At 41.6% G+C, this 11,930-nt stretch overlaps 1 pseudogene; it reads left to right on the forward strand.

Moving 5' to 3' along the window:
- LOC119300248 overlaps window positions 1-11,930 on the forward strand; it is a 16,554-nt pseudogene that overhangs the window by 3,182 nt on the left and 1,442 nt on the right.

Raw genomic sequence — 11,930 nt, forward strand, 5'->3', positions numbered from 1 at the left:
TGATTCAACATCTTGATGCTAGATACAAGGACATGATCTGCTTCAATTGTAGTTGGCCTGGCCATTATGTGGGGAATTGTGTGGAGTCAAAAAAGTGCTTTATTTGTGCTGGGAGTCATAATGTGAACAATTGTGCTGCTTGGGCAAAACCTCAACCTGCGGCTACTTATTTTGGTAGTGCTGCTTCTGGATTAGGGTTTTATCACATTGAGGTGCCTGTTGCTGCTGAGTCTAGTTGGCTTAATTACAAGAATTGTGCTGTTCTTAAGGTGGTTAAAGGAGAGGTTTCTGCCTCTGAACTCCTGACCCAGTTAAATGGAATTTTCTGCAAAAATAAAGAATGGCCATGGCAAATCAGAGAACTAGAGAGTAAGAAATTTTTACTGAGGTTTCCTCTGTGGAAAAATGTGGATGACCTAATTGAATTTCCCCCTTTTGAATTACCTGTTGCTGGAGTGTCAGTTAAAATTTGTGAATGGGAAGGGATGTTGGATGAATTTGGAGCACTTACTGAAGCTTGGGTTCAGATTGAAGGCATTCCCCCCAAAATGGTGTTCATGGAAGGTGTTTGCCCAGATTGCTGCCTGCTTTGGCATCCTTGTGGATGTGGACTGGAATGGGATTTTGAAAAGTTTCTATGAAAAAATTCGAGTCAAAATTGCCTGTAGAGATCCCAGGAAAATTCCTTTTGAGAGATTAGTGGAGATGAAAAAGAAACTTTACCTACTATTCTTCACAGTAGAAGGTTTTGAACAGGTTGATGAGAATGATGATGGAGATGATGATGATCCAGATCTGGACAACTCTGACGGAAATGAGGAAAATAACAGTAAAAACCCCGAAGGGAAAGAGGGTATGGAAGAAGATGAGGAGGAGGCAATTGATGAATTGGATTTAGCAAATTTCCCTTCCAAAACCAACAACCAAAACAGTCTGAACAAAAAAGTAACTCAGGAAGCTGCTTCTGCAGTGGAAAAACATCCAGTTGATGCAGTTATTGACATACAAAATCTGTTGTCAAAGGACTATGGAAACCTAACACCAGTAAAAGGATGTGAAGAGGAGAGTGATCCAAGGTTGGGATCTGGGAAAACTGATGTGCTGTCAGTCCATCTGGACTATTGTTCTGAACAACTTAGTAAATTTGAGATGGTAGAATCTGATGGAGATGATGATAATGTCAACATGGATATGGAATTTTTACCAGAAGATCTAACGATGGCAATGAACTCTGTTAAGAGATCTTTACTTGATTCCCTGGAAAAAGCTGATACTGTGGTCAAGAAAAAAATCAACAACAAGAACTCGCCTACGTGGGGACCAGTGCTTGCTGACAAACCAAAAACCAAAACTCATGGGGATGTTAAAATCATGGATAAAGCATCTGCTTATATGAAGAAGAAGAACTTGGAGATCCCAGCCACCTTTAAAGGTAAATCTTTTTCTAACATTGATCCTAATGAACTTGCTTATTATTCGTCTAAAGTGGATTTATGCATTGGTAATAGTGAAGAGGAAAGGAAAGAAATCATTCTTGACATTATTAACAGTGAGAAACTTAGATGTCTGCAATTTGCTGATGATAACCCGGAGATTGTTCTCCCTGATAACTTAGATCTGGTAGATATGAATGATCATAACCCGGAATTTGGACAAAAGGACTCACAAATGCTGATTCAGTTGGCACTGATGATTCAGCTGTGGTTTGCCCTGTTTTGAACACCAAGAAAAAGCCATGTGGCTTATTCCACCCATTTAAAGTTAAATGATAGGAGCCTTTTGGAATATTCGGGGTCTTGGACAACCTGGTAAAACCCAGTGCCTAGCAGATTTTATCTGCAACAACCAAGTAGATTTCCTCTGTTTTTCAGAGACTAAAAGAGAGGTCATTGAGGATTATATCCTCAACAGAATTTCTGGTAGGAATGCATTTGAATGGCATTATTTACCTGCTATCAACACAGCTGGTGGGGTCCTAGTGGGCCTCAAAAGTGACCTTTTCGAAGTTATTGGTTTTATTAATAAAAAGTTTTGCATAGTTACCACTCTGAAAAATAAATCAGACGGTTTTATTTGGCATCTTGTTGTTGTTTATGGTACAGCTTACAATGAGCTTAAGCTGGAATTTTTTGCTGAGTTACATCATGTCATGGATGGCCTCGAATACCCAGTCTTGCTGGGAGGGGACTTTAATCTTGTCAGATCAACTGCTGACAAGAACAATGGTATCGTTAACAACCAGTTTACGTATCTCTTTAATGACTGGATTAACAAATGGGGTCTTTTGGAATTAAATGTAGCCAATAGGAAATTTACCTGGAGTAACAATCAAGATAATCCCATCTTTGCTACAATTGATAGAGTTTTTGTTTCTTTGAACTGGGATGCTCATTTCCCCTTGTCAGTAGTTACTGCTCTTCCCCGTGTGGGTAGTGACCACACCCCATTGATCCTGGACACTGGGGCTCAGAGGGCTACCTCCCCGAAGATTTTTAGATTTGAAAAATGGTGGCTTGACCACCCTGATTTTAAGAAAATGGTGATTGATACATGGAATACTTCTGTCCCTGGTAAAACAGCCATAGATATTTGGATGAATAAAAGTAAACTTTTTAGGAAGAAAGCCAAGGGGTGGAGTATTAATATTGAGGCTGATATTAAGAAGAGGAAAAGAGAGCTTTTGCTCGAATTTGACATCTTAGACGTTTTTGCCGAGAGGAACCAAATTGATGATGGAGATAAATCTAGAATTGAAGAAATTAAGAAGGAACTTGCCCTGATCTGGGACAAGGAGGAAACTGCCTTGTGGCAACGGTCCAGAGATCGTAGGATCATGGATGGGGACAAGAATAATGCATACTTCCATGCTATGGCTAACCATAGACACAGGAAAAACCATTTGTCTGAGTTGATTGGCGAGAATGGCCCTGTGTATACCACCCAGGAAATGTTAGAGGTTGCTACTTCCTATTATAAAAACCTGTTCTATTATGAGAACAAACATAATATCAGTCTTGGTCCTTCCTTTTGGGAGGAGGATGAATTAGTAACACAAGAAGAAAATGATCACTTGCAAAAAAACTTTTCTGAAGAAGAAATTAAAGAGGCAATTTTTAGCTCCTATGCCCATGGGGCTCCTGGCCCTGATGGGTTATCTTTCTTGTTTTACCAGACTTTCTGGGATGTTATCAAAAAAGATTTTATGGCCCTGGTCAGGGATTTTGAGGGAGGAAAATTAGATTTACAACGTCTAAACTTTGCTTTGATTGTTCTAATTCCTAAAGAATCAGATGCCAGGGAGATGAAGAAATTTCGTCCTATTAGTCTGAGTAATTGTGGTATAAAAAATTTCTCTAAAGCTATGACGAATCGGGTTTCCCCTGTGGGACGTAGGTTGATCTCCTCTAACCAAACTGCCTTTATTAAAGGGAGGTATATTTTAGAAAGTGTGGTTATGGCCCACGAAGTAATCCATGAAATTAAAAAATCAGGCTCACAGGGGCTGGTTTTAAATTGGATTATGAGAAGGCGTATGATAGGGTTAGCTGGGAATTCCTGTTCGATATGCTTCATTCGAGAGGGTTCGGACCAAAATGGATTGCTTGGATTAAGAGCACGCTTGTCAATAGCACATTCAGTGTGCGGATTAATGATACTACTGGCCCATACTTTGTAGGTGGGAAAGGTCTCAAACAGGGGGACCCACACTCCCCTCTGTTATTCAATCTTGTTGCTGATGTTTTTACAAAAATGCTCAAGAAAGCTGCGTCTCAAGATTTGATTTCTGGGCTTTTGCCCCATGTAATCCCAGGAGGTGTGGTTAGCTTACAATATGCAGACGACACCATACTCTTCCTAGAAAAATCCACCTCGAAAGCTAGGAATTTTAAATGGCTTTTGTCATGCTTTGAAAACTTATCTGGTATGAAAATTAACTTCCACAAAAGTGATCTTATGACTATAAATATAGAAGACACAGTTGCTAGTGAATTTGCTCAAATTTTCTGTTGTAAAAAAGGCTCTTTTCCTATTAAGTATTTGGGAGTGCCTCTGCACTATGACAAGTTGAAAAAAGAAGATCTCCAACCTGTCATTGACAGGATTATTAAAGGGATCTCAGGTTGGCTAGGGAGATATCTTACTTACAAGGGGAAGATCATTTTGCTTTGTGCGTGCATTATTAGTATTCCTGCTTATCTAATGTCTGTGATCAAATTCCCCAAATGGGCTATTAATGCCATTAACTCACAAATGGCTAATTTCTTTTGGGGGATGTGGGTGATCAACATAAGTACCATTTGGCTAACTGGGGGCTTATTACCAGGAGGAAGGAATTTGGAGGGCTGGGGGTTCCCAATATCAAAGAGTATAATATGGCTTTATTAGCTTCTTGGGGTAAAAGATTTTTCACTAATCCTGACTCTGATTGGGCTAAACTTCTTCTCCACAAATATAGAGTTAATTCTCCAAATATCCTCTGGGCTAAAGGTGATGGGGGCTCTACATTTTGGAAGAGCATTACTTGGGCTCTGACTGCTGCAAAGACCTTCTATAGATGGAAACTAGGTGATGGTAAAATCATTAGTTTTTGGCATGATGTGTGGGTGGGGGATTGTTCCCTCAAAGTGCAATTTTGGGATTTGTTCAAAATCTGCAATCAAACAGATTGTACTGTAGCTCAAGTTTGGGATGGTAATGAATTGAAATTGACATTTAGGAGATGTGTTGACAGATCTGGGATGACCTTGTGGGCCCAGTTGGTCTGTTTGATTAAACAATATCCTATTCTAGAGACTCTGGACACACCCATTTGGGGATTGGAACCTAATGGGGCCTTTTCAGTTAAATCTTTTTACAAACAGATTAACTTTGGAGGTGTGACTCCTAAAGTTAGTACTAAAATGTGGAAAATTCTTTGTCCACAGAATATTCATGTCTTTTTATGGCTTTGCATTCACAACAAAATACTGCTAGAGATAATCTTGCAAAAAGAAGGGAAGTAGAGGATCCTTCCTGCCTGTTCTATTCTGAACCTGAAAACGTTCAACACCTGATGTTTGATTGTGTGGTGGCCCAACATGTTTGGGGCTTTATTGCTGAAACTTTCGAAATTGATGTTATATCTTGTTTTGATAAAGTTGTGGCCTTCTGGCATATACATAAAGATAAAGTTGTGTTGAATATGGTAACCTCTGCTACCTTGTGGAGCATTTGGAGATTAAGAAATGAATTTTGTTTTCAGGATCGCAAGTGGAAGAGTGTGAATTGCATTCTTGCAAAACTAAGCTGCTTTTTACACCAATGGAAGGTTCTGTGCGACGATGGACAAGCAAATCTCCTACAACGATGCATCTTACTGCTGGACAAGCGGCGTGGGGAACTCCTCCGGATCGCTTCGAGATGAGACTTGGGGTGACCAACTGAAGGATCAAGGCGCATTCGGAGGGATATGATTCCTCTGATATCCCTGTTTTTGTGTTGGTTCCCTTCTGAACATCTCAAGCCTAGGGAAACTCCGTTGGTTATGTCATGGTCTTGGTTACTTTATCTTTCCTAGTTGTAGACTCTTTATTTGAGCTTGATGCTCTGGATGATTGCCTTTCCCGATCGTGTAATATGTGAACTGGTTTCGTGCTCTGCTTCAATAAAATGGGGCAGGGGGGTGCGACCCCCTTTCGTTCAAAAAAAAAAATACCCATGCATGCACCCACGGATCCACATACACAACGCATGCATGCACACACATACTCGGATGCAGTGTTGCAACGCACCTACACGTCCATCGGGTGGCTAACCAAGTCACCCTAGTCTTCAGGAGCTGCCGCCCACTTGTGCACTTTGTGAGTACGTCCCAGCCGCATGCAGCGCTGGGCCTGGCTACGTGGGGTCGGGCTCTCCTGCTGGGTTCCCAGCATGCACTATCGTGCAGGGCGAACCAGAGGTCAGCACGTGTTCTGGTGGACCCCACCACTCAATAATACGTTTTTATTTTTTTAATTTATTAAAGCCTTATCCCAGCACACTACTGCTGCCGCTCCCTCTATTCCACAGCCACTGATTCCACTGCAAGAGAGGATTATAGCGTGGTGAAATCCGGCGTCCGGGCTGTGGCCAGCGGCAAGACCAGAGATTTCGTTGCTAGCCCCGCCCGTCTCCGACGCGCTTAGTGAACTGGAGCTGTCGCGGGTAGCGCCATCAGTCTCCGGCGCGCTTCGCCGCCGGGAGCCGTGGGGTGGGTTTGGAAGGCGGTGAGACGGGAGTCGTCGCCACTAGCTAGCGCCGCGCGCCTTCGGCACGCTGAGCTGCTGGGGCCGTGGTCTTAGCTGGAGGAAAGATGGAATCCGTCGCGGCTAGCTCTGCTCGCCTCAGGGGCGCTGCAGCACGCCCGACCGTGTCCTTGGCCGGCGGCAAGATGGGAGCCATCACGGCTAGTGGTGCCCGTCTCCGGCGCACCCAAGGCCATGCCAAGGTTCTGTCCAGCCCGCTCCGTGGGAGATGGTGCCATGGTGGAACTGCTGCACCGTCAGCCAGTGGCCGAGATGCCGCGCAGTCGCACTAGAAGGTGCGAGCTTGATGCAGACTCAACAGGAAAAGGTGCGTGAAGATTCATTAGTTCATCTACCTCTGTACTAGTATCTACCTCTGTACTAGTAGCTAACTAGCTCTCGTACTAAACTTTGAAGTATGAGAGCTATCCATTTTTCTCTGCTTTTCTGCTTTTCAATAGCATTGTACTGGGGGGAAATCACAAATTGATGAAAACGCTTTTAAGTAAACTTTGAAGTATGAGAGCTATCCATTTTTCTCTGCTTCTCTGCTTTTCAATAGCATTGTACTGGGGGAAATCACAAATTGATGAAAACGCTTTTAAGTAAATGTAGTGCCGAAGATCACATTTAATTGGAAAACTAAACCACAGTTACACATCTAACATATCAAAAGGAATAACCAACAACTAATTCATATTCATGTATATATCTTTATTGAGCATAAACCATTGTGCATCTAACATCAGAAGGAATGGCAAGATAAATTATTACATCGCAAGGTAACTGTTTTGTAGAGCAATCCTGAGATACAAAGTTTATATAGAGCTATTTAAAAGGGTTTATCTTGTATGCGACTTGATTGGCTACCCAAGACCTGGAAGAACAAAGAAATAATTTCTTGTGAGATATAAACTTGAATTAGGAATATGACATGTAAGTGATCAATACCTCAATTGGCAGCTGGTCATTTTTTAGATGTTGGCCATCCCGAGTCCGATAACATTTGGGAACTCTAGATACAATGTTGATCCAAAAGTCAATACAAGTGAATGACATGTGCATGTTCATTTTAATTTCTAGCGACTAACTAATAAAATTATACCTGGCTTGGTTGAGTGCTAGTTGGTGGCTGGTCATTTTGAGATGTTGGCCATCTCGAGTACGGTGACACCATAGAAGTCTACATAGTGTTAATCAAAAAGTAAATGACACGTGCATGCTTGTATTAATTTTAATGATTAACTAAAAATATATACCTTGCTTGGTTGAGTGCTATGATAGAAATATGGTTGTTGTTGCCGCAAGCCAAGTAACTGTTGAAAACTAGCAGTGTCTGCCTGCGATAGCGGAGGCAAGCCATGCTGTAATACTTGTAAATTGTAGTTCTCAGGTTGTGGTACCGATGTCATAGTACCCGGCGGCAGTACATGCAAATTGTAATTATGTGCGTGTGGCAATGGGGAAACAACTTGTGGTAGCGGAGGTATAGCGTGTGGCAATCCTTGCATATTGTAATTAGCAACATTTGGTAGTGGAGGCATAACATGCTGCAATACTTGCTGATTGTAATTCGCAACATTTGATAGTGGAGGCATAGCATGCTACGATACTTGTTGATTGTAATTAGCAGCATTTGGTACTGGAGGCATAACATGCTGCAATACTTGCTGATTATAATTAGCAGCATCTGGTACTAGAGGCATAGCATGCTCCAATACTGGATTTGCTCCAGATGATGCAGAAGCACAATCACCACTCTTATTCTTGCATGCTGCTCCTTGACCTATTTGCAAAAGAATTTGTTAGATCTATTTGAATAACATGACCAGATATTTATGTAGCTATTTCTTGTGCAATACCATACCTTTCGTATTACGTTTATTCTTATTTGATATGTTCAAGCTAGGATTTGCTCCAGATGATGCAGAAGCACATTCACCACTCTTATTCTTGCATGTTGCTCCTTGACCTATTTGCAAAAGAATTTGTTAGATCTATTTGAATAACATGACCAGATATTTATGTAGTTATTTCTTGTGCAATACCATACCTTTCGAATTACGTTTATTCTTACTGTTCAGTTCTAGTCCAGATTTAATCCTCTTGTTGCTACTTCCTTGTTCTTTTCTCTTTATTCCGTGTGCTTGGACTACATTCTCAATGTTGCATTCAACTGGTTGCTTCTCTGCTTGTTCATGCTCTGGTGATATATCTTCTGATTGATTTCCATGTAAAATTTGGTCCACCTTTTCCATTAGTTCAATTGACATACTTTGCAGTAGTGCATATGCCTCTTTGTTTGCTGCTGCTTTGCTCAAAATGTTATTATAAGTGCGGCATAGTGATCCATATTGTCTAGCTAGCACAACTCTTGTATCTTCATCATCAGAGCACTTTTGAATTGCCTGTGATGGACCTGATTTTGCTCGCCTTGTCCATCTTTTCAAGATATATTCCGGTGCCAACTCCTTGATATTATTGTGGTCCAACACCTTCAATGCATGACGACACAATACCCCAACAAATTCAAACTTTTTGCATGAGCATGACACTTTTGATCCATCGGGATCAAATTTCACAGTATGACTATTTTGGCTAGTTGAATGGGTAACCTTGAATTCAGAAATAGAGCCCGTACGACCACTCTCATACACACAATATCCCATTACCATGTCAAATTCTCCTTTAAATATCTCAAACATAGCGGGCGTATATGCTTTCGAAGTTTGTATCAACATCTGCACATATGGCACCTTTGGTGATGTTTGACTCGCATAGAAATCACTTTCCACTTCAGCATATCTTCTATCATCCACAGCCCTCTCATAATGCTTGAAAAAATCTAACAAATCAAGGCGAACATGCAGGTATCGTTTCAATAGTGCATTCAGACTCTCGCTTCTTTGTGTAGATTTCATGTCTGCACAAAAGGTTTGTCGACCATAAACCAAAGCCCACTTCTCCTTGTTCTGGAATAATCTATGTAGCCATTCATTATCTTCCAAATTATATTTCACTAGCATATCATTCCAACCTGCTAAGAATTCGTCAACTTCTTCAAAATCATAAACACACTTGCCAAAATCTTTCTTAAATGTCTTGGAACCTTGGAAAACATGACTCAAATGTTTTGCGGCGTTCTGATACATGTGCCACACACATAGACGATGTATTGACTCAGTAAAAACCTTGCCAATGGCACTAATAATGGCAGCACATTGATCGGTCAATATTGTCTTTGGTTCTTTTCCTGACATGGCCCTTTTGAATGTTTCAAACAACCATTCAAACGTCTCAGATGTTTTATCATACAATAATGCAGCTCCAAAAACCACTGTTTGTTTATGATGGTTGACACCAACAAAAGGGGCAAATGGTCTGCCATAACTATTTGTCTTAAAGGTTGTGTCAAAGCATACCACATCACCAAAGTAGTGATAATCTAATATTGATCTTGCATCTGCCCAAAATATATTGGTTATCATCTCATCTTCATCTACTTGTATAGCATAAAAAAGGAAGGATTTTCCATCTGCTTGTTCTGTAGATATTGAAGAATGGCACATGTATCTCCTTCTTGGATTGATTGCATACGCTTTGATCGGAGATAATTTTTATAATCTTTTTGACCGAAGCTAAGACACTGCCGACCCCCTGCTTGTCTACTCATCACTTCATGGCCAGATTTTGGTCTGATACCTGAATCATTCAGTATGTCAATTTGGGCCTTCTGACCTTCTGTAATTCTTCTTTGGGAACGCAGTAGATGGGCTTTGCTTGGAGTTACGAGTTCATGATTATGAGCATCCTCAAAGCTGCTTATAACATATTTACCATTAGTACTTATTTTGATGGTCAACTCTGCCAGACAACCAACTCTTGTATCTGCTCGCTTCCTCTGACATTCTTCCTTGCTCTTGTCCTTGTAACCTGCCTTTGAGCATACAAATTTCTTTGTTCGAATAACATTAGTAGTTGAGGATTTATCATGCCAAGATTTCCTGACACTGAAACCTACATGTCCTGCATATGCATTGTAAAACTCATATGCTATATCGTCATTTTCAAATTCCATTCCTATCTCTGGTTTTAACCTTTTGATGTAATAATCATTTGTATTTCCACCTGTCTCTCCCACATTTGTGGTGCCATGATCTACACAACATAAAATTCATCATATACTAATTAGTTGATGGACAACACACAGAGTAAAAAATCACACGATATTCAGTCCTGGTTTTAGCGTAACATGAAAAGCTCTTAAAGATGGTACAAAATGTGTTGCAAAACAACACATGGTAGTCACAATAGCATTAGCAAAATATTGATTTTTTTCTTTGATACAGTAATCTCTATTATTAGAGTTATCAAAAAAGAGAATAAGTCAAAGGAGAAATCTCATGCAAGAAAATTTAGCACAAACTTAGGTGGTACTCTGATGCATAATGTGCACACCATCATAGGAGTGATCATCAGTAACAGAATTATAATGCAATTCCGAAGGGCTAAGTAAGATGAAGTATGGGGAGCTATTTCTGAAGGACTAATTTACATGTCATACATTCAACTCTTTATTTGTTTGTTTCTTTTAATCTTATCACCTTCGTATGATCAAGAGTGTTAATAATCTGTACATTGCATTGCAGGAGCAAGAACATACCTACAGACGACGAAGTGCCAGGAGCTCCGTCCATGCTGAAGAACACCGTAGATGTTGATCCACGGAGAGGACAATTTTCTGTCAATCTTGATCTATTCTCCTCCCATCCGGGGTGGGTAACAATGGAAATAGATTGGTAGGACAAAGGATGAAGCCACGAAAGAGATTTTGATGGCAATCTGTTGTTACGCGGGAGAGAAAGATGTGGTTTCGCTGATTTTCTGGAACCTAACTGCAATCAGAGAGATATGCTGGGTTGTTTAAGTGGTGGGGTCCACCAGGACACGTGCTGGCCTCTGGTTCGCCCTGCACGATAGTGCGTGCTGGGAACCCAGCAGGAGAGCCCGACCCGGCTACGTGCCGTATATAAGGCGACGTAGCTGCATGGAGGCGTGCAACTACATTACTTAGCTGCGTAATCTCCTGCATGGAGGCGTGCATCACCCTAGTCTTCAAAACTGTATATGAGCATATTGTGATAATGAATACAATCAGGGTCAGACTTACATTACTTAGCTGGCGTGCGCCATCTAAGGCGACGCCCGGTTCATCGTGCTGCGGCCAAGCTTGCCCATGATCGACGCCGTCCTGCGACATCTCCTGCAGCATGTCTTTGTCGTTGTTGCTTGACGACCGGCCGGAGACGAAGGCAACCGTGCGGTGGCGCGGTCCCAGACTTAGAGCACTGGACGAGGGACACGGGAGCTAGGGCCATCGATCGTGACAAGGTGATGAGGTTCTTGAAGGGGCTGATCCGGCAAGTGATCAAGAGCGACTCGAGCAAGACTCCATACATGAGCGCGTCAACATCAAACTTGTCAAGCCGAAGCGCGTTGGCCGTAGCAGGCAGTGAGCAGGCCATGCTCGTCCCGCCTCCACGCAGCATCATGTTGAGGCCGCACACACGCAGGAACACACACCAACACGCACACACGATACACACACAACATAAGAAAAAAAAATCACACACAACACAAATGCAGCACACACACACACACACA

This window comes from Triticum dicoccoides, chromosome 5A (genome assembly GCF_002162155.2).
Source record: "Triticum dicoccoides isolate Atlit2015 ecotype Zavitan chromosome 5A, WEW_v2.0, whole genome shotgun sequence".
NCBI classification, from domain to species: domain Eukaryota; kingdom Viridiplantae; phylum Streptophyta; class Magnoliopsida; order Poales; family Poaceae; genus Triticum; species Triticum dicoccoides.